This window comes from Aquarana catesbeiana, linkage group LG06 (assembly GCF_042186555.1).
Source record: "Aquarana catesbeiana isolate 2022-GZ linkage group LG06, ASM4218655v1, whole genome shotgun sequence".
Classification (NCBI taxonomy): Eukaryota; Metazoa; Chordata; class Amphibia; order Anura; family Ranidae; genus Aquarana; species Aquarana catesbeiana.
Window position 1 is genome coordinate 131,867,716 of NC_133329.1, and position 26,128 is coordinate 131,893,843.

The 26,128-nt window shown below is 44.0% G+C and overlaps 1 pseudogene; it reads left to right on the forward strand.

Annotated features, from left to right (window-relative positions):
- The first annotated feature begins 3,116 nt into the window (after window positions 1-3,116).
- LOC141147680 (coiled-coil domain-containing protein 63-like) lies at window positions 3,117-4,970 on the forward strand (annotated as a pseudogene).
- The last annotated feature ends 21,158 nt before the right edge of the window (window positions 4,971-26,128 follow it).

Here is a 26,128-nt window from a genome sequence, read left to right on the forward strand (position 1 = left end):
CCCCCTCGATCGTTTAACAATTGGTTGCAAGCTTTTTGCATTTATGCTAGTGTGCTTGGAGAAAAACGCCCAGACTTATGTTGCGGTTTATTTCAACATGTCGAGATAATTCTTGAGGCTTATAAGAACTTTCCAGGGCTATTGTGGTTCGCATATGATGAGTCTTTTCGACAGAAGTTATCTGTGCATAGATCGATGAGATGGGGAATTAAAGATGTGGGACTGTGGCTGAAACTTTTGTTTCCACAGAGGCAATTTTCAAAACCTCAATTGTCTGTAACGTATACTTATCATTGTGGAGTTTGTTTCCATTTTAACGATGGGCAATGTAAATGGCCCAACACATGCAAGTACAAACACGAATGTAATTTTTGTGCTGGTACTCAGCCAGCGTCATGCTGTTTTAAAAAGTCTTCTGCTGCTGTGGCATCTACTAAGGAGCCATTTCTCAAAAGCAACCTCTCCGGTGAAACTCAGAAATATGTTGCCATGGCTACTTCGTTACTCAGATCGTCAGAAAGCTAAAACCTTACATGATTGTTTTTTATTTGGGTTTACTGCATGTTGCCTACGTTTGAGGGCCATGGTTGTGTAATTTTTGAGAATCTAAAATCTATTGATTTGCATTTAGATGTTGTCCGTTCCAAATTATTGAAAGAAATTGCAGGCCCATTTCCAGATGCTCCTTTTAAAAATTTTCGGGTATCTCCTTTGGGAATTGTTCCTAAGAAGGAATCAAATGCTTTTAGACTTATACACCACTTGTCTTATCCATATGGGCTTTCTTTGAATGATGACATAGATCCTAGTTTTTGCTCAGTTCATTATGCCTCATTTGATGATGCAATTAATATCATTAGAGTAGTTGGTGGTTCTGCATTGCTTGCAAGGGTGGATGTCAAATCTGCATTTCGCCTACTACCCATACACCCTTCTGCATTTAATTCTTTGGGTTTTAGATTTGAAGAGGAATTTTATTTTGATCGCTGCCTCCCTATGGGGTGTTCTTTGTCCTGTCATTATTTTGAGTTATTTTCTTCCTTTCTTGATTGGGTGGTTCGTCAGAAGACTGGTTTAGATTCGGTTTTGTTTTTGTTTTTGTTTTTTGTTTGTAGGAAAAGATGGGACTCATGATTGTTTATTTCACCGAGTTTCGCATCCTTTGCAAGGAATTTGGTGTTCCTTTGGCTGAAGAAAAATCTGTTTACCCCACCTCGTGTTTAGAATTTTTGGGCATACAAATTGATATGGTCGCCATGGAATTTAGACTTCCTATTGAAAAAGTCTTGCGCATTCAATCTTTGTTGGTTTTTGTTATGTCTAAAACGAAAGTTTGTTTGAAATTCTTACAATCATTGCAGGGTTTGCTAGCATTTGCGTCCAGAATTATGCCCATGGGTAGAGTTTTCACTAAGTGTCTTTATCGGACGTTTTTGGGTATTTATTCCCCATCACATTTTGTTCGTATTACATCCGAGGTCATAGCGGATTTTAGAGTTTGGCTTGAATTTTTAGGTACATTCAATGGTTGTTCGGTATGGCAATTTCCTTTTTGTTCTGCGTCAGCGTTACATTTTTATACTGATGCTGCTGGGTCGTGTGGTTATGGAGCTTTTTGGAACGGCCATTGGTCGGCTGATGTTTGGCCTAATTCGTGGAAGTCTAGAGGTCTGACAAGTATTATTGTGTTATTGGAATTATTTCCAATTTTGGTGGCTCTTGATCTTTGGGGTTCGCAGTTACTTAATAGGCATATATTGATTCATTCAGATAACAAAGGTGTTGTTTTTGCTATCAATTGATTGTCTTCCAAATCGTTGCCAGTTATCTCTATACTACGGCAAATTGTATTTAAGTGTTTGACTTTTAATATTTGGTTGAAAGCTAAATATATTCCTGGAGTTGTGAATTTTATTGCAGATTATTTATCCCGTTCACAGATTCAAGAATTTCGTCAATTGGTACCGAATGCGGATCCAGTCGGTCTAATTTGTCCTCCTCGTTTGTGGTTGGTGGTGTAACTCCGGTCATTTCAGCCATTAGATATTCCATTGCGCCTTCTACTTGGTCTTCTTACTGTTCGGCGTTAAATTTATGGCATTCCTATTTGGCCTCATCTCATTGCAATTCTGATTGTTTTTCTGAGCAGTTGGTGTTGTAATTTTTGAACTATTTAATGTCAGCTTCCTACTCCTACTCATACATAGTTAAGACATTGGCTGGGATATCCTTTTTTAGGCGTTTGAAAGGAGCATCCTCCTGTATGCAATTTTTTGCAGTGAGATGTGCTTTAAAAGGATATGGTAAGCACCGTACTATTGCTGATACCAGATTACCTATCATAACTGATTTATTGTTTAGGATTGGTGATTCTACCAGCAATGTCTGTTTCTCCCCTTTTGAAGCTTTGTTGTTTAAAGTAGCATTTTATTTGTGTTTTTTCGGGGCTTTTAGGATTTCTGAACTATCGCCAACAAAAGCTGGAGTTGGCTTTGGTATTCAATACAAGGATGTTTATTTAGGATCTGGTTCTCTTTCCATTTTACTGAGACAGAGCAAAACTGATTCCGTAGGGAAGGGTTGTTGGATAAAATTGCAAACAAACGTTGGATGTAAAGTTTGTGTGGTGGATTTAGTTCGTCAGTATTTGCAGTTACGTCCTGCTGGTTCTTCTTACTTGTTAATCCATGCTAATGGGAATCCTTTGACTGTATATCAGTTTAAGGCGGTGTTGAAGAAATGTCTTTTAAGTTTACACTTAGGTCATATGCATATCACTTCTCACTCTTTTCGCATAGGAGCAGCCACTGAAGCGTCTAAGTTTGGTTTCAATGATGATATGATTAAGCATGTTGGTAGATGTAAATCGAATTGCTTTCGTTCATATGTTAGACCTAATATTTCTTTTTAATTTCAGATCGCATTAATAATATCTGGATTATCGGCCATTCCTTTGTGTTTTGGGCCAAGCATAGGGCTGATCGTAGGAACTATGGCTCTAATCTAAAATATGGGATTTGATGCTTTTAAAGTTCTTTGGTTTGGAAGAAAGGGAATGCAATAGAGAATGCTTCGCGATTCATTGTCTCGTTTACATGAAAAATGTCCGTTAGAGTGTACTAGAGAGGAGCACAGATATCCCAAACTGATCACCTCTCTGAGAATCAGAATGGCCTTGAGAAGATCAGCTTCCAGCATCCGCTCTGATAGCAGTGATTTGGACATGGAAGGAATGGCGAAAAGTGAGTTGACCAACTACAGCGCATTTTTCGCCTGAAGGAGGGACAGCGTCAAGCAACCGCTATCGTGAAAAAGGAACAAATAAGGAGACAGCAGGCAGAGATGCGTGCTCTGAAGAAAGAACAGGAGGAGCTGCTGAAGGACCTAAAAATATCAGAAAGTCGTAGCAATCAGTACTGTTGTCAGGACAGCCAGGAAAAACTCCAGGCCTTGCTTGAACAAAAGGAAGAACTAGATAACGAAATTGCAACTGAGAAGCAAATCATTGCTGAGCTAGATAAAGAGATAAAATCTTGGGAGAGAAACTTTCAGATCAGAGAAAACAAGTGAGAGGCTCTTCAGGGTCAGCCACACAAAATGCCCAGGCACAGAAAAATGTAAAAGTTATGGAGAACTGACTGGACCGGGCTCTGACCAAATTCAATCTTCAGCTGGCAAAAAATGCCAAGATGAGGGAAGAGATTGACATCCTGAGAATCGAGCGCTCTCGCTTTGATCAACGCTATAGAAAGCTTGAAAAGGAATTGCTTCAAACAAGAAAAGAAATTGCCACAACAATTGAGGAGTCATCTGCTGCTTATGATGCCAGGGATGAAGCCCAAACAAAAATGCAGCAAATGAAGGAAAGAGCAGAGAAAGATCTGAACCAGCACTCGGCAGAGATAAAAGAGCTACAACGGGTGATTGACCATGACCGCAGACTGAAAGAGTTTATGGGAACCAAAACTCAGGAGCACTCTATCAGTGAGGAAGTGCTTGATGGTCGGTGCAGGAGAGAAAAAGAAGCACTAGAGAGAAAAAAACGTGACCCAACGGAAGAAACAGTAAAGACCTATGAACAAGCTTTTCAGCAGATACGATCTATCACTGGGGAAGACAACTTAGACATACTTGTCAACAGGTTTATTGAAGTGGAGGATCGCAACTTTGCCCTATTTAATTACGTTAACGAACATAATAACGAAATAGAAAGGCTGATGGAACAGAATACAGAGATCAAAAAAGAAATTGAAGAATTCAAAGGCCAGGGAGTGCGTCTGGAGCAGGAACACCGGTCCATCCTTAAGAACATTGTGGGTAAAGAAGAGGAGGCAGTAAAACAAGCAGATGGCTACCAACAGCAGCTTAAGGCAGTCATGAAAATTTTAGATCAGCTGAAAGCAGGAATTGATTCCTTGTTCAAGAAGATAAATTATGACCGCTCTGTCCTGGATGAAATGTTGGGTTCTTCATCCAGCATTCGTGAATCAAACATAATGCAGTACCTTGGCCTCATTGAGCAGAAAACGAATGAGCTGCTGGCTGTTCAATCCTTCCTCGACTCCAAGAACTATGACAAGCCACATGCAACGACCAGTCTTTGAGATACAGCCACCTGCCACTGGAGATGAATATGACAGTGACAGCGAGTCCCCAACCGCAGATGAAGAAGAGAGACCTCTGACGGTGGTAGAATTGTGAGAGAAAATCACGAGGAGGGTCTTGAAGAAAGAAGAGAAGGCCATCAGAAAAGGAAATCTCAGTGAAAATAATCTCACCAAAACAACAACAAATGCAAAGAAATGATTGACGTCAGTCATAATAGGAGGGGCCAAAAAAAATTAAAAATTAAATGTTAAATGTTAAAAAAAAGAAAAATGGCTGTTACCTCATGTTATTATTTTCCATTTGTCAGGAAATGACGTGGGTAAATGTTACAGTTAATTGCTCAAATGAAGTTGGATTTGCAATGTTTACATGCAATATTGCCTAACGCAATTCTTGTTTTTTCAGAAATAATACCTCGTTTGCCTTGGCTTATTTCTTCGGAGTTTCATTACTTCGAAAAAATTTGCAAGCGTGTAAATAGAGCAATGGCTAAATTTATGCCTTCTGTAGCTGGTTTCTCTTTCCGACATGTTAATTTGGAAGGAGGATTGTCTGGATTCTATAGGAGTAATAATATCCATTTGTCCATTTGTGTTCTGGACATTTTCAATCTTGATATGCAGACCTGTGTTGAATTGGTTGTCGCCCATGGGGTGTGCCAGGCTCTTTAATTGTGCCTGGCATGTGGGATGTTGTTTTAGTACGTGATGTAATAGCTCAAGCTCATATATAGCTGAGCTATATATATTTATTAGTACACATATGAAACATGTTTGAAGTTGTTATTAATATATTTAAATAAATTAATTATTTATATAAAATGGTAATATTAACTAATTGTATATACCTATAATAAAGGGCCACAGCCTATTACACCACTGGTGCTGCAGTAGTGAGTTTTATTGTATTAATTGTTCTGTCTATGATCCCATCAAGGTGAAAGGTGGGGCAGAATGTCCCCATCCCAACACCTATGGGATCATGTCAGACAATCAAATAAATATTTTAAGTAAAGTTAATAAAAATAAATAAATAAATAAATAAAATAAAATAAATATATATATGTTAAATACTTACCTGATTGGCAGTTGTTAGATCAACCAATCAAATGCTGTCTGGCACAAGCAAAGTATGCTATATAAAAAACAGAAGATGCGTCACTAACGGGCAGGGGAGAGAAGAAGTCTGAAGTATAACTTGCCCCGCCCTAACCCCTTCCACCTTTCGTTGTCGTGGCTCTATTATGAGGCGATTTAATCCCTCTCTTCGAGAGGGGATGTTCAGTTTTCTTATTGGATTTTGTATGTAAGGGATGTTGTTTTAGTACGAGATGTAATAGCTCGAGCTCATATATAGCTGAGCTATATATATTTATTAGTACATATATGATACATGTTTGAAGTTGTTAATATATTTACATAAATTAATTATTTATATAAAATGGTAATATTAACTAATTGTATATACCTATAATAAAGGGCCACGGCCTATTACACCACAGGTGCTGCAGTAGTGAGTTTTATTGTATTAATTGTTCTGTCTATGATCCCATAATAATAATATTAATAATAATAATTAAAAAGGTAGTTAGCCAGCTAGGTATCACTATGACAACCATTTTTACCTTTTCTATCTGTGTAAGCATGGTGTTCCAAATCCTTTAGCAATGTTTCACTATCAGATGTCAAAAGAAAAAAACCCTTATGTTCAATCTCAATAAACTAGTGGGGATTTCATTCACTGAACATAGTGGGTCCCATGGTACAATTAATCCACTGTTGATTCACATTGTCCGAGTTTTTATAAGCTAGCCCTCTTTTTGTGATGGATTAGCTGATCGCTGCTAGTTTCCAAGTAACGTGATAATGTCTAATCTTTTCTGATCTAGCTTGCATAATGGGAGTCAACTTAGTAACCTCCTCTAACATGAGCTGCCAGAAAGCCAATATGCAAAATCCCTAGCTAAGCTCTGGCATTACTGGTAATAAAAGCTGTTTGTCTTTCTCTGCAATAAATAACTTATAATATTAACTTCAATACTGGACATATTAGGCTGTATCAGATGACATTGATGACCTCAGATATTCTCTTACCTGTTGCAGCAAAATTTTTATTGATAGAAATGTATACAATATTTTGGGCAGGGCAGAACAAAAAGACACCTTGTTTCAGTACAATGACCTTAAAGTGGTTCTAAAGCCCAAATATTTTTTAAGACCACCCACCACACATATAGTGCGGCAGGATGGCTCTATTACGTGAAACAACGTACCTGTATGTAGTTTCATGCAATAGATACTGTGGGCTCTGCCCCTTGTGACATCACCGCCCATCAGGCCCTGATGTCACTGGGTGCCCCGCCCCCTGGCTATAACAGTATTGGCACACGGCGGCCCTAGCATTACACGTCGAGAGAACATCGAAGATAGAACAGAGGGAGAAAACAGCAGGAGAAGACAGCAGGAGAAGACAGCGAGAGAAGACAGCGGAGAGAGGAGAACCAGCAGAGGGAGAACACAGCGGCAGCAGAATTCATCAGTGGTGAGAGGAGAAGAACTGGAGGATGAAGACATCGCCAGAGGGAGAGGAAATCGGAAAGAGAAGAGACGGAACTGCTTTAATAGATTGTCAAAAACCTGTGTACTGTTTTTATTTTTGACACTTTTTTGTGGTGAACGTGTAGGGGTACGATGTACACATACTTATTCACATAGGGTGGGGGGCTGGGATGTGGGGGCCCCCTTGTTAAAGGGGGCTTCCAGATTCCAATAAGCCCCCCGCCCACAGACTCCGACAACCAACAGCCAGGGTTGTCGGGAAAAGGCCCTTGTCCTCATCAACATGGGGACAAGGTGCTTTGGGGTGGGGGGCACCCCCTGCCCCAAAGCACCCTCCCCCATGTTGAGGGCATGTGACCTGGTATGGTCAGGTCACATGCCTGGACCATACCAGGCATGTCACCATACCAGGTGCTCGCTCGTTCCCCCCTTTCCTGACTTGCCAGGCTGCATGCTCGGATAAGCCTCTGGTATGGATCTGGGGGGGGGACATTTTGGCGTGGGGTTCCTCTTCAAGATCCTCAGCGCACAAGTCGCACTGCAAATTGGACCATCATGATCTGACTTCTATTCAAATCAATGGGCTCTCATAGGGAACCATTGATTTTGACATGTAAAAAAAAAAAACGCTAGAAGTGGCTTAACAGTGTTAAGCCGCATTTAGCAGAGTCATATGTTTTTACATCTCAACAGCCTCTACTCCTGAACGCACTGGCTGACATTTTTTTTCTACTGCCCCTAAACGCTTATGCCTCTAAACGCCTCTGACAGTTTATGTGTGCATGGACACATAGGCTAACATTGATGGGTGTTTAGAAGCAGTTAAAAAAAACGTCAGACGCCCCTAAAAGCAGCTGTAAAAACGTCCTGTCTGCATGAGCCCTTACAATTGCTTTACATTAAAGACAAGCAGTCACAGCAAGGTTTATTCAATAATCTAACAATGATTAATTTATAATCTAACAACAGGAAAGATACAGATGGACAAGGCAATATAAAACAATACAAAAAATCTCCCAGCACTTTTTCCAGCTAGTCAGCACTGGAGATGAGTTTGGCCTAAACGCACAGGGATGTGGCTCATGCAGTCAATAGTCTTGTCAGTCTCCACTACAGTTGGATTCGGGATGCCATAGCCCATTATCACCAAAACCGCTCTCCTGAGTGGGTCCACCTGCAGGGAATGTCTACTAGAAAGGGTGAAAATGAACAATAGTACAATGTTACGAAGTATGTCAGATCTCATAGTTTATTCCTGCTTTTTTTTTATATATAACAAAAAGAATACTAAATGCCTAATGTCTGCAGAAGAGATGGGATAAAAAAAAAATAAAAATCTGAAGAGTATCTAATATGGTTGGGACTATTACATGGAGCTAAACTGTTTATTTTCTAAATGAATACAATGACATCTAGAGGTTTAAATGTGGAACTACGCAGAAGTTATTTTATTAGTAAATATTACCCAAAGATCCTTGCTCAAATAAAGGTGGTGCCAGTATTTTTATGGTAATATTTTATGACACTGAAAGGCTTGTGCAGTGTATTGGATATACACATACCAGCCACTTTATTGGGCGCACCTGTTCAATTGCTTGGTAACACAATTTGATAAAAATATAATAGAAAAAAGTGCTGCGCTAAAAAATGCCTGTGTGTTTAACTATGTCTGTAGTAAACCACATAAAAAATAATATAATGACACCACTAACTCAAATTGGTGTAACTCTGTGTTCAATTATATTACAGCATATGAACTACTAATGGATTATTATCTCCGCTTATCCTTATATCCACACTCTACTAATGCCTATAGAAAATCACATGCATATAGTGCTAATGAGTGATACAACTAATTATTAATTAAAGTGACTCTGTGCAACAAAATAAAATATATACCTTAATATTCAAATATCAACATCTGTCATAAAATAAATCCAATATATATGTGCTCAAAATATTCACAAACGTGTTCCCATGCACTAAGAAGTGCTATGTGCAAAGTGCTATTTTTCTTGATTCACAAGCTGACATGCATTATATTTACAGTCCATTCACAGTTCAAAACATCCAAAGCAACTGGTGATGGCAAAACGTGTCCTTGTGTCCACTCTGGTGCTCCCCCCTTCAGTATATGCACTCACCTTAGAGCATGTGACCCTGCAATTAAGCCTGGTCAGAACAAGCATATGAACCACCTCTGGGTTCAGTGTTTATGTTGAAATTCTGGGCTGGTTGCTGGTAACGTGTTCCACATGTGTTTGATGAAAAAAAAATTTGATAGTGTGATATAGTTTAAACAATTTATTGTATACATAAAACTTAGCCCCTACTGTGGGGTACTCACATTTCGTGGGTGCTGCAGTGCACCACTCTTTACAAGCTCAGGGATACTGCTGAAATAATGTGTCCTTTCCTTTAGCTGAGAACGCTCCCCTATGCGTGTCGATACCGAGATTAACTCGTATCTTCCTCAGGGGGATAATTGAGCACAGAGTTACACCAATTTGAGTTAGTGGTATCATTATATTATTTTTTATGTGGTTTACTACAGACATAGTTATAGCGTGTGTATACATGTGTATTAAACACACAGGCATTTTTTTAGCGCAGCACTTTTTTCTATTATTTTTTTTTGCTGAATGCACGGCTGTCAGAAATCATGAAATCAGACCGAGACAGAAGTACAGTTAAATCAGACTTGTTTAATAATAAAAATAAATAGAACAAACGTAGTCAAAACATAGCCAGAGTTCAGGAACCGGAATGGATAGTCAGACAAGCCAAACGTCAGGGAGCCGGAGATGAGCGTATTAAAACAGCAAGCAGGATCTGGAGCCAGAAGGGATGTCAGCCAAGCAAGTCTTTTAACAGGAATGCAGGAGAGCGTCTCTTTGTTGTTTACTAAGGCGAAGGCAGCGATCCTCTGGGCTGGACGGCTTAAGTAGGCAGGACGGACGAGCATGAAATCATCAACAGCTGGGTAACTGTGGAGAGATAAGAACTAGCAATTAGCCGACAGCTGAGCGGCCATCTCAGAGCAGGAAGAGCTGAGCCCAGCCCTGACAACGGCCTTATGGGACATGATCAGTGCTAGCAGCTGAATATATTAGAACTGACAATTTGTGTATGGTAGCTCGCAAGATCACCATTGTTTAGAACACAAATTGCTAATCAGCCAATCACATGGCAACAACTTAATGCATTTAGGCATCTAGACATGGTGAAGATGACTTGCTGAAGTTCAAACTGAGCATCAGAATGGGAAAGAAAGGAGATTACGTGACTTTGAACGTGGCATGGTTGTTGGTGGCAGACGGGCTGGTCTGAGTATTTAAAAAACTGCTGATCTTTTGGGATTTTCAAGCACAACTATATCTAGGGTTTACAGGGAATGATCCGAAAAAGAGAAAATAATCAGTGAGCGGGAGTTGTGTGGACAAAAATGCCTTGTTGATGTAAGAGCAGAATGGGCAAAATTGGTATGGGTGAATGGGTAAAATGGTTTGAGATGATAGAAAGGCAACAGTAACTCAAATAACAACTCGTTACAACCAAGGTATGCAGAATACCATCTCGGAATGCACAACACATCGAACCCTGAAGCAGATGGGCTACAGCAGCAGAAGACTACACCAGGTGCCACTCCTGTCAGCTAAGAACAGTTACCTGAGGCTACAATTCGCGCAGGCTCACCAAAATTGGACAAAAGAGGTTTGGAAAAACGTTGCCTGGTTTGATGAGTCTCGATTTCAGCTGCGACATTCAGATGGTAGGGTCGGAATTTTGCATAAACAACATGAAAGCATGGATCCATCCTGCCTTGTATCAACAGTTCAGTATGGGGGTGTAATGGTGTTAGGAATATTTTCTTGGCACACTTTGGGCCCCTTAGTACCAGAAGAGAATCACTTAAATACCACCTGAGTATTGTTGTCAACCATGTCCATGGTGTACCTATCTTCTGATGACTACTTCCAGCAGGATAATGCACCATGTCACGAAGCTTAAATCATCTCAAACTGGTTTCTTGAACATGACAATGAGTTCACTGTATTCCAATGGTCTCCACAGTCACCAGATCTCAATCCAATAGAACACCTTTGGGATGTGGTAGAACAGGAGATTTGCATCGTGGATGTGCAGCCGACAAATCTGCAGCAACTGCGTGATGCCATCATGTCAATATGGACCAAAATCTCTGTGGAATGTTTCCAACACCTTGTTGACTTTATGCCATGGAGAATTAAAGCAGTTTTGAAGGAAAAGGGGGTCCAACCTGGTACTAGAAGGGGGACCTAATAAAGTGGCCAGTGCAAAATATAAAGGTATATATTATATATACAACAAGTCTTTTAAATTAGGGTTGCACTTTGTGAGGTTCAATCTAACACACTTGCTTTTGTTTTAGATATACTGTATATACTCAAGTATAAGCCGACTTTTTCAGGAGAATTTTTTATGCTGAAAAAGCCCCCTCGGCTTATACTTGAGTGAGGGTCTCCCGCTGTGTCATGCAGTCTTAACTGTTCGGCTGTGTCATGCAACTGCAGTCTGTTCTGCGCCCGTCCACTGTAACAAAGCCCCACCTCCTCCTCATCTGTGATAAACGGAACACTGAACATTGATACAATGCTGGGAAACTGAATCAGTGTTCCGTCTATCACAGACGAGGAGGAGGCGGGGCTTTTCTACAGTGGACGGCCGCCAAACAGACTGCAGTTGCATGACACCCGCTGTATGTAATCAAAGGTGAGGCTGCAGATGGGCAAAGTGAGGATGCAAATGGGCACAGGGAGGCTGCAAATGGGCACTGATGATACGGGTGGGCGCAGTGAGGCTGCATATGGGCACAGTGAGGCTGCAGATGGGCACAGTGAGGCTGCAGATGGGCACAGAAGGCTGCAGATGGGCACTGTTTACCAGTAGCTGCTGCATTTCCCACCCTAGGCATATACTTGAGTCAATAAGTTTTCCCATTTTTTTGTGGTAAAATTAGGTGCCTCAGCTTATATTTTGGTCAGCTTATACTTGAGTATATACGGTATATGAGTTTACACTATCCACTTGGATAATATGTAATATGCTAAAATAGAATATACCTGTAAAGAGTAGGAAGTGGGAAATATAGTGCATGGTGAGACATTCCATGACACAGCCCCTGACAAAGTCAATTTAATGAAACGTGTAGGTCAGGATAGGGGAACATCATCATGCAAGAAGAATATTGTTCCCTTTGGGAGATATGAAGTTTAGAATGGCTTTTACATGTGACTGGAAAATGTATTTACCGTATTTATACAGGCACAGGCGTATAACACGCACATTCATTTTAAGAGGGAAGTTTCAGGAAAAAAACTTACATTTTAAATAAGGAACTTTGAAGCAAAATAAGAGTCAGTGCCCATCTGCAGCCTCACCATTGCCATCAATGCAGCCTGATCAATGCCCATCTGCAGCCTCACAAGTGCCATCAATGCAGCAGCCTCACCATTGCCATCAATGTAGCAACCTCACCATTGCCATCAATGCATCAGCCTCACCATTGCCATCAATGCATCAGCCTCACCATTACCTTCAATGCAGCAGTCTCGCCAATGCCATCAGTGCAGACTGATCGATGCCCATCTGCAGCCTAGAGGATACAGGGAGGGGGGCGGGACGAGCGCCAACAGATTACATACAGTGAGAATCTCCTATGATAGACAGAACAGTAGTCCAATGGCAGCCCAGGAGACGGGACTTCTTATTACAGAGGCCGCCAAGTAAACAGAAGATTCTCACTGTATGTAACCTGACGGCGCTCGTCCCACCCCCTCCCTGTCCCCTCCGAGGCAGCTAAAATTGAAGTATTGGCGTATAACACGCGCGCACTATTTGCACCCAATTTCCATGGTGAAAAAGTGAGTGTTATACGCCAATAAATACAGTATGTATTGTTTAGTGCACTAATTCTATGTGAGTGTTTTAGACTGTGTATTATTGTATTTCCCTCTTTCTTCTTTTTTTCAAACATGATGTACTGTATGTATTAAAGATTTGAGGGATCCCAGACTGATATTGCAGCGGACACTTTACAATTTTTCACCAGACTAGGTCTTACCTTCAGGTGAGTTTTAGTCCTGGTGGTGGCCTGTGCATCTCACGAGTTCTTGTGAAAACATTTTTGCAATTGATTATAAAAAGAGCTTCTGTAATTGTGTTGTGTATTTTTTATTATATACTGGGAACTATGGCACATGTGTAAGTGCTACCTTACGTTATGTTTTTAAATATGCACTCACCTGATCCATGTACATTAGGGATTGGATCGGCTTTTTTATTTATGCTCGCTGGTATTTTTATGGATAATGCTTAAACTGTAGATGAACACATATGTATTCATTTTAATATGGAATACCAGTCTGTATGATATGGTTATATCTTCCAAGATTCAGAAAGTGTGGAGTAGTTATCCCGTGGGTGGATATTTTGAGCACTGTTTGACCTTTCTTGATTTGAGGGTCAATAAAGAGAGTGAACTGCTTTAGACCTCATGCACACTGGGTGTTTGCCCAGCTTCTCTGAACACCTTTTCTCCTGGCAGGAGACAGGCAGCATAAAAAACATACTTAGAGACCCATTTTGGCGCATTTAGGAGCGTCAAGCGTTTGGGCATTAATTAATAATATTACTATAATATTAATTGTATTATTGTAATAATAATTTATTCTGGCCACCTGTCATGTGTCCCAGAAGACTTTGGGAGGGAGAAGGGAAGGAGAACTTAAGCGATCGGAGCAGAAGTGGGAGCGGGTAACTTTCAAAATCGGGTACCTGCTCCCCCCCCCCTCCAAAAGCTTCATTTCACAAACAAGAACCGGGGAGGAGGCCTTAAAGTTGAACTTTCCCTTTTGGGTGGAGCTCCGCTTTAACCACTTGCTGACCAGCCGCCATCATTATACTGCGGCAGGTCGGCATGATCCCGCGAATACGTCTAGCTATACGTCGGGTATAACCGTTGTAGCTATACACAACGGGGGTGTCGATGCGCGACGTGACCGCCAGCCACGAGCGATCGTGGGCATGAGAGGCAGAACAGGGATGTGTGTGTGTAAACACACACATCCCAGTTCTGTGAGGAGAGGAAAGATTGTGAGTTCCTACGAGCTGGGAACCATGATCTCTCATCTCCTATAGGCAGTCCCATCCCCCACAGTTAGAATACACACATAGGGAACACAGTTAACCCCTTGATCACCCCCTAGTGTTAATCCCTTTCCTGCCAGTGACTTTTATACAGTAATCAGTGCATTTTTATGGCACTGATGGCTGTATAATTGTCAATCAACCCAAAAATGTGTCCGATGTGTCCGCCATAATGTCGCAGTCTCGATAAATATCGCAGATCGCCCACATTACTAGTAAAAAAAAATAATAATAAAAATGCCATAAATCTATCCCCTATTTTGTAGATGCTATAACTTTTGCGCAAACCAATCAATATAGGCTTTTTGCGATTTTTATTACCAAAAATATGTAGAAGAATACATATCGGCCTAAACTGAGGAAAAGATTAGCTTTTTTTTAAAAAATGGGGCTATTTATTACAGCAAAAAGAACAAAATATTGTGTTCTTTTTCAAAACTGTCGCTCTTTTTTTGTTTATAGCGCAAAAAAGAAAAACCGCAGAGATGATCCAGTACCACCAAAAAAAAGCTCTATTTGTGGGGAAAAAAAGGACGTCAATTTTGTTTGGGTACAGCGTCGCACGACCGTGCAATTATCAGTTAAAGCGACACGGTGCTGTATCGCAAAAAATGGCCTGGTCATTGAGCAGCCAATTCTTCTGGGGCTCAAGTGGTTAATACAAACTTTTTACCTGTGTATGTACTGTATATGAGTTATTATGCATTATTTGAGGATATTTTGTATATAGATGAATTGCCACTTATATTTTTTATTACATTATAGATCTTGTTTTATGTAAATCCTTCCTTAAGATTTATGAATTTTCCATTTGCTAATACTAATACTTATTAGGGTCTTGGAGGGGAACCCACCCACAGGTCACTGCAAAAACTTTGTAAAAAACTTTTTGGTCTCCAGTCGCAAACCCCAGGCTGTGAGACAGTAAACAACCTTCCCCAGTGACCTAACTTTTACCCCTTCCTGGTTAACACCTCGTAACCGGAAGGTACATAACAAAGCCCATATTACATATGGGTACCAACCATGTAAAATCACCATAACATAAATCTCCTCCTCCTCACAGACCCAAACCACTGCCAAAGCTGACTCCATAGTCTCCTTTTTAACATAAGCACACAAGGGAGGGTGGGTGGGAATCTTTTCCCCGTCGCTCTTCCACTGACGTCACTTCCCCCTTCTTCCACCTAATCTTCTCCTGCACATCCTGCCCTGCTTCAGCCACTCCCCCTTTTCCTTAAAGGGGAAAACAGCGTGAGACAGCGAGACTGTGCAGTCCGCACATGTCATGCTGTCCCTGCGCCGATCCCCTGCAGTCCTCTGCTCCGGGACCTCCTTGACCTGTGAAGGACTTAAACCCCCAGTCCTCTTAACCACCCCCTTAGACATACTCAAAAACCGCTCCAGTACTCCCCACAAAAGACGTGACAAGGTTCTGGAGTAAATGGCCTTGCGGCCTTTTATTAACAAAATATAAAATAAATAAATAACATTTTAAATAACTTTTAAATAATTTTTAATAATAAACTTTCTCAATACTTATTAGGGTCTTGGAGGGGAACCCACCCACAGGTCACTGCAAAAACTTTGTAAAAAACTTTTTGGTCTCCAGTCGCAAACCCCAGGCTGTGAGACAGTAAACAACCTTCCCCAGTGACCTAACTTTTACCCCTTCCTGGTTAACACCTCGTAACCGGAAGGTACATAACAAAGCCCATATTACATATGGGTACCAACCATGTAAAATCACCATAACATAAATCTCCTCCTCCTCACAGACCCAAACCACTGCCACCGCACGCAAGGGGTAAAGCCTTACCCTTGCATGCACCTCCAAACCCTCAATGCACGCTGTACCCCGTCCTGCAAACCTAAGGCCCAAAGGTCAGTACCTACTTCAGTAAGGTGCACCCCATCACTCCTAAGGTATCTCCACGTATCCACCTCTAACTCCCTGTGTCGTATGGTAACCCCCCCCATTACGCATAACGAACTTGCTGACTTCCTTGTTTACCTTAACTCGGGCCCTGTCGACCTTTTTATCAGACAATGCCCAACGCCAATTCGTCCTCCCCACCATGTCTGACCACACTATGACCATGCCAGGAAATGACTGTAAGCGTAAAACATCGCACTTGATGTCTCATATAAGATCCCTCATGGACCTAACCCCCATGTCGTTCCCCCCCACATGGAGCACTAACACATCTGGAGCCTTGTCCCAACGAGCAAACTTGTGAACTTCTGACCTTACCCTGTTCCACAGCATACCCGGAAGCCCGATCCACCTGACCCGTGCCTCCTGTCTTGGGATACCTAGTTGCCTACCGTTCGGCCGAACGTCGGCCCTTTTTGCCCCCCAGAAAACGAAGGAGTGGCCCAAAATCCAAACCAGGGGAACATAGTCACCTGTAAAGCAAGATTGACAAACAACACAATAAGTAACCCCCCAACCTTAAACTCTATACCCTAAATGAAAAACCTCCCAAACACCATCCTACAATAAATGCGGATGGATATACAGCTTAAACCTATCTGAGTCCCACCTGCCAATGCGCTTCACTGTTTCAAAACTAAGCCCCGCCCTGGCAGCCTCTGTAGCAGCCCCTATGCGGAAAGAGTGGGATGAGTACCTAGCAGGATCGTGACCGGCTGCCGCTAAACATTTTTTGAACACTGCTACAAATTGAAATTTGGACAAGGATGACCCATCTGCATGAATCAAAAACGAGCCCGGCAATAGCGGGCGCCTCTCCCTGAACAATGCCACCGCTGCTACCAGACAAATGTGGGACCCCGCAATCCAGAAAACCTCCAATTGTGCTCCCTTCCCAATCTGATCAGTTTTTGACCTTTTAATCCATATCCTAACCGAATCGGTCGAAAACTCCAGATCCTCACATTGAAGCCCCCCTGAGGCCCGACGGGCTGACCAATTCACTTACCCGTAACGCCCCAAAAAACGCTAACGCAAAAGCCGCCCGGAATAACGCGCTTTCAAACTCAGCACTACAAATATACGATACCTGTCGTGTAACATGTCAAAAGACACTGGGCGCCGACCATCTCTCTTCTTTCTTGTAGCCTTTCACTGCTTGTTTCACCCAGAAATCTTTTGTGTGGTCACGCAGCCCTTGTAACTTAAAAAGAAAGGCCAAACCTGCCAGTTTCTTATCGATGGCAGCTGCCGAGATGCCCCTCTCAAAACCCCTATTAATAAAATAAAGAATCGCCTGAGGTACCTCCCGGCCCACAGGGTCGATTTCTAGCCCCTGTAAGCATGCCAACCAGTCTTGCCATACCTTGGAATAAGCGTCCCAAGTGGCCCTACTCACGGAGTGCTGAATCCACCTTGCCACGTTCCCAAGGCAACCTTCCACATCCAGTCCGGGCAGGTAACCCCCTGCTGCTCCGCGTCTGGTGCCAACTCCCGAAACCTTGATAAAGTCACGTGCTGTGACGCAACGCGTCAGGGTAGGAGGAGTCAGGTGCCGACGCTTCACGGGGACGGCCGAACCCGGAAGCTTTGCTTACATCTACCGTTTGCTGCTTATTTTAATGTAAGTTATTACGTTTTTTTCAAATAAATGTTTTAAATACTACACCATGAGACCTCTCCTCTGTTCTTGATTAAATTGCTGGGACCGCTGAAAGCGCTGGAAGCTGGGGATGAGAGACAGACTCATTTGATGCTTAAAGACACGCTGCAGGGAACACATCCTTTCCTAGTTATTATCCACCCGCTCTACTTGGCCCATTGGGGGCCGCTTCTGGAGGTGAGAGGCTGGGGGAAACACTTGGGAGATGCACTAAAACGTGCATAGAAAAAAGAAAAAATCACTGCACATTGGTTTAGCACTGTGTGTAAAGACTTTGCTGTGGAAAACACCTACCACCATTGCACTTTTTTGGACTTTACTACACTATTGTCACTGTTTGGGACAGCATCCCTGTGGTGGGATTGGCTGCCCTATTAATTTATTATTTTTATTACTTATTTATTAATTTTATGGTACGATTGAAATTTGTATTTGGCCATGTATCAATTATTGCACATTTTATGCTGAATATCTTTGCACTATTTTGTCACTTTAATATTTGTATATGCATACTCACGATTAAGGGTCACTTTACCATATTAGTCATATTTATATCCATATATTTATTTATTTCATTCACAGTGAATATGTATGAGGTATTGATTTGTTTGTAAGGCACTGATTCATCATTATCACATGTACTTTGGTTTTGAGCATCTTATTTGAGAAGTTAGTTTTATTTTTTCACAGATCCACACAGGAAAATATTTTGTTTTTACTTAACGAGGGGAAACTGGTATTGTTGATTAAGCACTTGATAGTATATTGATAGATTTTAAATTTTCCCATACCTTAGAATTGTATCTCCACCATTTTTTATTCACTTGGTATGCTAATATTTATTGGGTACTTTCTCCGGATATTTACTGTAGAAGGTGGGGTTTGATCGGCCCATTATATTTTATATTTCGAGTGGTACTACTGATTGATGGAATAGCGCCACATATCTTTTATTTAACTCCCGAAACCTGTCCCACTGAAAACGAGACAGTGCGTCAGCTAAAGTGTTCTCGACCCCTGGTAAGTGTACAGCGTAGATGAAAACATTCAATCTCAAACAGCGCAATACTAAATACCTCAGCAACCTGACCACCGGCATGGACTTGGCTGACAAACGGTTAATCACCTGGACAACACCTAAGTTGTCACAGTTGAGCCGCACTTTCAGGTTACGGAAAGACTCCCCCCAGATTTCCATTGCCACCACAATTGGAAACAGTTCCAGTAGAACCAGGTTCTTCAAGAACCCAGCCTCCACCCAAGTAGGGGGCCAGCGGGCAGCACTCCAAGTTCTTTGGAAAACAGCCCCATAGCCCGTAGAACCAGCCTCATCCGTAAACAATTCAAGATCCCAATTACTGATGGGACCTGACATCCAAAGAGCACGCCCGTTGAATGATTCCAGGAATTTGTGCCATACCCACAAGTCCTCCCTATGGTCGCTGTTAAGTGTCACAAAGTAAGTAGGGACGGTGACCCCCGCAGTCACTGCCGACAACCGCCGGCAAAAGACCCTGCCCATGGGGATTATTCGGCAAGCAAAGTTTAGCTTGCCCAATAACGATTGTAGCTGCCTCAATTGCACCTTACGTTTTCCAATGGTGCCCCGCACCTCTGCCTTGAGCGCTTCAAGCTTGTCCAACGGCAGACGGCACTCCATTCTCATGGAATCCACCTCAGTTCCCAGGAAAACAATGTTGGACATGGGGCCAACAGTTTTTTCCGGCGCTAACGGGACCCCAAAACGCTCTGCTATGTGCTGTAACGTGCCCAATAAGACTGCACAGATGTTGGAACCCGCAGGGCCAACACAAAGAAAGTCGTCCAGGTAATGGATGACAGAATTGATCCCAGAAACGTCCCGTACCACCCATTCCAGAAAAAGAACTGAACTTTTCAAAGAAGGCGCAGGAGATAGAACACCCCATGGGGAGGCATCGATCTACGTAGTATGCCCCGTCCCATATGCAGCCTAGCAAACGGAAACTTTCCGGGTGCACAGGCAAAAGCCGAAAGGCAACTTCAATATCCGCTTTCGCCATGATTGACCCCCGACCGTAGCGACGGACCCATGCTATCGCTGCATCAAAGGAAGTGTACGTAACTGCAAACTCCTCCGGCGCAATCGCATCGTTGACTGAACCACCCTTCGGAAACGAAAGGTGATGAATAAGCCTGAATTTATTTGGCTCCTTCTTTGGAACCACTCCCAATGGGGATACAACCAATCCCGGAAGTGGGACAGAAGTAAAAGGGCCGGTCATGCGCCCTAACTGTATTTCTTTTTCGAATTTTTCTGCCACCACCGTAGGATGCGTAAGAGCCGAGCGTAAATTTTTTGCTATGGGAGGTGCAGCCTCCAAGGAACACGGTATTTTAAAACCGCTCGTGAATCCTGAGTCTAATAACTGAGCCGCAATTTTGTCAGGGTACCTATTGAGGAAAGGTCGCATCCTTTCCACCCGCACCGGCGTCGTCCCTCTTGTTCGCAGACTCTCCGCCACGCCCCTTTCCTCTTCTAAAGCACTTTGACAGTGCGTGAGAGCCCCCGCAACCAGAACATGTGTGCTTGGATCGACAGTTTGTTCCGAACTTACAGGTGCCCTCATTAAACTGCCAGCAGAAGCCCCATTTCTTCTCGGTCGGTTGTCCTGGAGCAGCGTTACCTCCGACCCCTGCCTGAAAAAACTGGTTCGGAGCCCTCGTAGCAGTCATAAGTTTCATCCACAGGCTGATATCCTTATGATCCCAGCGTAGTGAAGGTCTGACGGCCATCCGTTGCCTGAACTGCTCGTCGCATCGCAGCCATGCCACTCCGCCGTATGTCCGGTGCGCCTCACTAATGGCATCCAAATAAACGAACAAAGCTGAGCAATGTTCGGGGGACTTTTCCCCAACCACACTCGCCAAGATAGCAAAAGCCTGCAGCCACTTAGAAAAGGTGCGCGGAATCAGCCTATATCGGCGTTTTTCCTCATCCTCTTTCTTCCGCTCTTCCGGTTTCAATCTATCCAGATTGAATTTCTCTAACGGGAGCAATGTGAATATCTCCACATATTCTCCTTTCCAAATCTTTTCCTTCACTTCTGTTTTGAGGTGGGCCCCCTATGGGCCTTCAAAACAGACGTAGACCTCACTCTTAGCGGAGTCTGCCAACCTGACTGACTCTGTCTTCTTTTCCCCTGTTTTTTCCTGGCTGTCCAGGACCGAACCGCTGGTTGATGGTCCAATCGGGTCACTCACCGCCATCCCAGCTCCACTTGCCGGTGTAACCGAATCCACGCTGACCGCGACCGTAGGCGTACTCAACGCAGCCGCATCCCTTTCCTGCGGCGTCGCCCACGCCAGCGCTGGTGCCGAATTGTCCCCCGTGGTCGGCTCAAAGCGCTGTACTAAATCCCGCAAACCAGCCAATAAATCCTGCATGCCTGTCCTGCTCACCCCCTCTCTTGCCTCCCTGGGTTGTTCCGCAGGTGGCCTAACCACACTCCCCCCTGCCAAATTACCCCCCCCCGAGGGACCCCCTTTTCTGCCTTGCTCTATTAACTTTTCTAACAAAGAAGTAATAGATAAAGTAGAGCTGCACTCACCAGGCTGCCCAGGACTGGGCCCACCAGCCGCCACTCCGGAATCCACCGCTGACGCGTGTCCCTGGTCCTCGTCCCTCTCTGACCCGGACAGCTCCCCTTCCGATCTGTCGCTGACCTCATCTGGATGGACGACCAATGGCTGCACTCCAGAGGGACCCGCTCTGGCTGCTGGGGGTCTGCGCTGCTGCTCTCGTCCTACTCTTTGCGCTGTAACGCCAGACCCGTGACCGGCCCGCCTGGATGGACTTCTGCGCCGCTGCCCAGACTGGGCCTCCGCTGTACTCCCTCCGCCTCTGCTCGCCAATGACACCGCGCTCTTTACGGTCCTTCCTCTGGATGTTACAGGGCTGCTGGCCGCCTCGGCCACCTGGCCAGCCCCCCGATTGACAGAAGATGCACGCTGTCCGGACTGGTCGCTCGAAGCCCCCTGTGACTCACCAGCCGTCTGCTCCTGGCATCTGCGACGGGCTGAGGGGGGGAACCGTGGGTTGCGCTGGTCTCCCACATCCCTGCACTCCGGACCCTCCGCTGTGTCCTCTTGCCATCACTTCTTCTGGCTCCTCGAGCCTGCTGATCACTGGGTGGCGGCTGAATCGATCCTCCTCTGGCGTTCTGCTGTGGCCCCTGACCCCTGGGAGCGGAGTCAGGGCTGAAGCGCTCTGGCGGCCTGGAACGGCGTGCACGGGGAGCCTCCATGGCCCCCCCGCTCGTTGAAGCTCTGTCCTCTAACCGGATGGCTGCCACCTGAGCCTGCAGCCAGTCTGCCCCTTGTGCTGCCGCCGCTGCTCTAAGCTGTGTCAGTATCATAGCCGCTGTGAGATCTGCCATATTGAGAGAAAATCAGTGGAGCGATGGGAGCGCATGTGAATCTTTTCCCTGTCGCTCTTCCACTGACGTCACTTCCCCCTTCTTCCACCTAATCTTCTCCTGCACATCCTGCCCTGCTTCAGCCACTCCCCCTTTTCCTTAAAGGGGAAAACAGCGTGAGACAGCGAGACTGTGCAGTCCGCACATGTCATGCTGTCCCTGCGCCGATCCCCTGCAGTCCTCTGCTCCGGGACCTCCTGGAGTGATTCCAGGTGGGCCAAAGGCCATGGGCTTATGGCAGAACTTAAGAGGGAAAGAACATTTCTGGTTTCTGCCTGGCTCATCAGTGCCCATTAATGCAGCCTTGACACAGTCACACAGAGTCAAGCCTGCTAGAATGATCATCATATATCCCCTATCCCATAGGAGACAAGAGGGGTGGGGGGCAACTGCAGGACTTTTTCAATGTTGGCACTTGTCCAGTGTTTGCCCTCTGTAAAATGACATCACCTTCCCTTTTTGATGCATTTTTTACTGTAAAAAAACCACAGTGCAGCATGGTGGAGTCCACTAGTCAGGAGCAAACATTGTCATCAGACCAAGTGCAAGGTTGGTCAACTAATGTAGCAAAATGGATGCTAGAAACAGATCGGACTAGGGGTGGCTTAAAAAATGGTGTATTGTTTCTTTTTAGAGGAAAGTGAGTGTGGTCATCTCACCCAGGATGTGGGTTTGGAGGCATGAGATCTGACTCCTGGACCCAGCATAGACCTGTCTGTTGTGGATGTTAAAACACCTGATGCAAGTCGCACTACGGGCCAAAGTGACCCCGAAGAGGAAACAAGTATTTGGGAGCCTCTTGTTTTAATTCTAATTTCCTCTTGCCTGTTCGGAAGTTTCTTGTTCCACTTGTTGCCTCCTGTTTGCATGTAGAATATTTAACATGTTTTTATGACTTTTAAATGAGCAAGTTTATTGTCCGAGCTCAATGTTTCGACACTCCACTCCTCTGAGTGCACCACCAGGTCCTGTTTTCTGTATTTTCCTCAGTCTAAAAATGACTGTGTGAATTACTAACATTGAAAATGACAACATCACCTGTGTCAAATTCTACAAGTATAGAAAACATGACCTGGGTTTGCATCTTGAGGAGGATAGTTGGGAAACACTGCCCTAACTAATGTGAATTGTAATTTTTCAGTGTTTTGAAGAATATATAACCCAAAATTTGAAGGTGCTCCCAAATTGTGTCTTAACATTCTTATTTCCCTCATGATCCCATTCCTAAAATGTGTGTATTTCCATACATCTAGTTTGCCAAAAGCCACAAAACACACAGTGTGTCAACATGTGCTATCTACCATCACTGGGTATCAATGGAAGTGTTTTGGGGGTGCAACCCCTTCCTCATAACTAGGGATGGGCTATCTGTTCGAGTCGAACATGAGTTCGACTCGAACATTGGCTGTTCGCCCGTTCGCCGAACAGCGCACAATTTGGGGTGTTTGTGGCAAATTCGAAAAGCCGCAAGAACACCCTTTAAAAGTCTATGGAAGAAATATAAAGTGCTAATTTTAAAGGTTAATATGCAAGTTATTGTCATAAAAAGTGTTTGGGGACCCGGGTCCTGCCCCAGGGGACATGTATCAATGCAAAAAAAAGTTTTAAAAATGGACCTTTTTTTCGGGAGCAGTGATTTTAATAATGCTTAAAGGGAAACAATAAAAGTGAAATATTCCGGTGGGCGTGTCCTGGCCGCTACCGAAGATGGCCGCTCGGCTGTGAAGCTACTCAGCTCTCTACAGCGGCACACAGCATCACGGCCACCCACAACTGTCCCGCTCACCATCCAATACCACAGAGTCACGAACGGGCTATGACCCGTACAAAACACAGTACTCCGGGACCGCGCCGCCTCACAGATTTCTACATGCTGTCAACGGACAGACACTCGCAAGATGGCGCTAAGGAGAGTAACCGCTCACCTCCCCCACCTCCCTTACAATCAAAAGAGGGGTCGGAGAATATCGCTGACATGGAGGAACCCCCTCCCCAGCCCTCCTCAGCCTCGCCAGCAGACAGGGGTAAGAGAGCCGCTGCAGATTCCCCTGCACACTCCCTTCACAAGCTCCCCTCAGCCAAAAAGCTTCACTAGGCTGACGCCTCAGTCTCACAGGCAGAGCTGCAGACAGATCACACAGCTCACCTAGCTGCATTCCCTACATCAGATGCTCCTGCCTCTGAGAATACTCTGAAAGCCATGCTTCTCTCCCTTCAAATAGGTCTGCAAAATGAGCTGCGTTCCTCCATATCCCACCTTACCACAAGAATTGATAACATAGATGTCCGCACTGAACACATGGAAAGTCAAATAACTGAAGTGGTCAAAGCGCATGATGAAATGGTCAATGCGCATGAGGAGCAAACTGAACAAATCCGCAAACTTCAATTAAAAATGGCAGACCTCGAAGACCGCTCAAGACGAAATAATCTCAAGATAAGAGGGGTCCCCGAAGCAGTTAAACCAACAGATCTGCTTCCTTACCTGCAACAACTTTTTCTGAAGTTAATACCGGACCTGACCCCCAGAGATCTTCTCATGGATAGAGCACACAGGATCCCAAAACCTGCCCAGCTCTCTGACACAGTCCCAAGGGATGTTCTGACAAGGATCCATTTCTACCACATCAAAGAAGAATCACATCATTAGAACACACCCTCATATCTCAGGCATACAAGTTGGGGATACTACACACAAACTAGATCTGTATGCAGACGATGTTATTGTTGTCATGACGAACCCCCTCCAATCTCTACTGGCCCTGCATGACCTACTAATGCTCGTTGGTCGCATATCCCTTTATAAAGTAAATTGCACTAAATCTTCCATGCTTGGAATAGGCCTAGACCAAACCACAAAAAACTGTCTCTCACGCATGTCGCCTTTCCCCTGGGCTCCATCTCACACCATTTCCTATTTAGGAATACAACTGACTACTCCTTCTAACAACATCCTTCGAATAAACTATGAAGCCTTGCTCAGCAAAATACAAAAAATCAGCTCCTCCCTACGCTCAACCAGAGCTTCCTGGGCTGGAACAACGTACCCCTTACCAATTCACATAGGGGGAGCGAGATCTGGGTGTCCTCTTTGTTAAAGGGGGCTTCCAGATTCTGATAAGCCCCTCCACCCACAGACCCCCACAACCGGGCAAGAGTTGTGGGGATGAGGCCCTTGTCCCCATCAACATGGGAACATCCTCCCCATGTTGAGGGCATGTGGCCTGGTACGGTTCAGGAGGGGGGGTGCTCTCTCGTCCCCCCCTCTTTTTTCCTGTGGCCTGCCAGGTTGCGTGCTCGGATAAAGGTCTGGCATGGATATTTGTGGGAAACCCACGCCATTTTTTTTTTAAATTGGCGCGGAGTTCCCCTTAATATCCATACCAGACCTGAAGGGCCTGGTAATGGAATTTTGGGGGACCCCCACACATTTTTGTTTTAATTTTTCAATGACTTTCAATGACTTTTATGTGTATTGTCGGGACAAACAATTCATTATTAGCCGGCACTAGTGCTAGCACTTTTAAATTACTTTTTTTCCTTTAGAAATGTCATTTTGCTCTCGGACTGCGCTATTTTACAGGCATACTATAGATACCCCCCAGGTAAGAAGTTTAAAGGAATATTTCACTTTTATTATACACTTTTACCCAGGTCCCCAAACACTTTTTATGACAATAACTTGCATATTAACCTTTAAAATTAGCACTTTTGATTT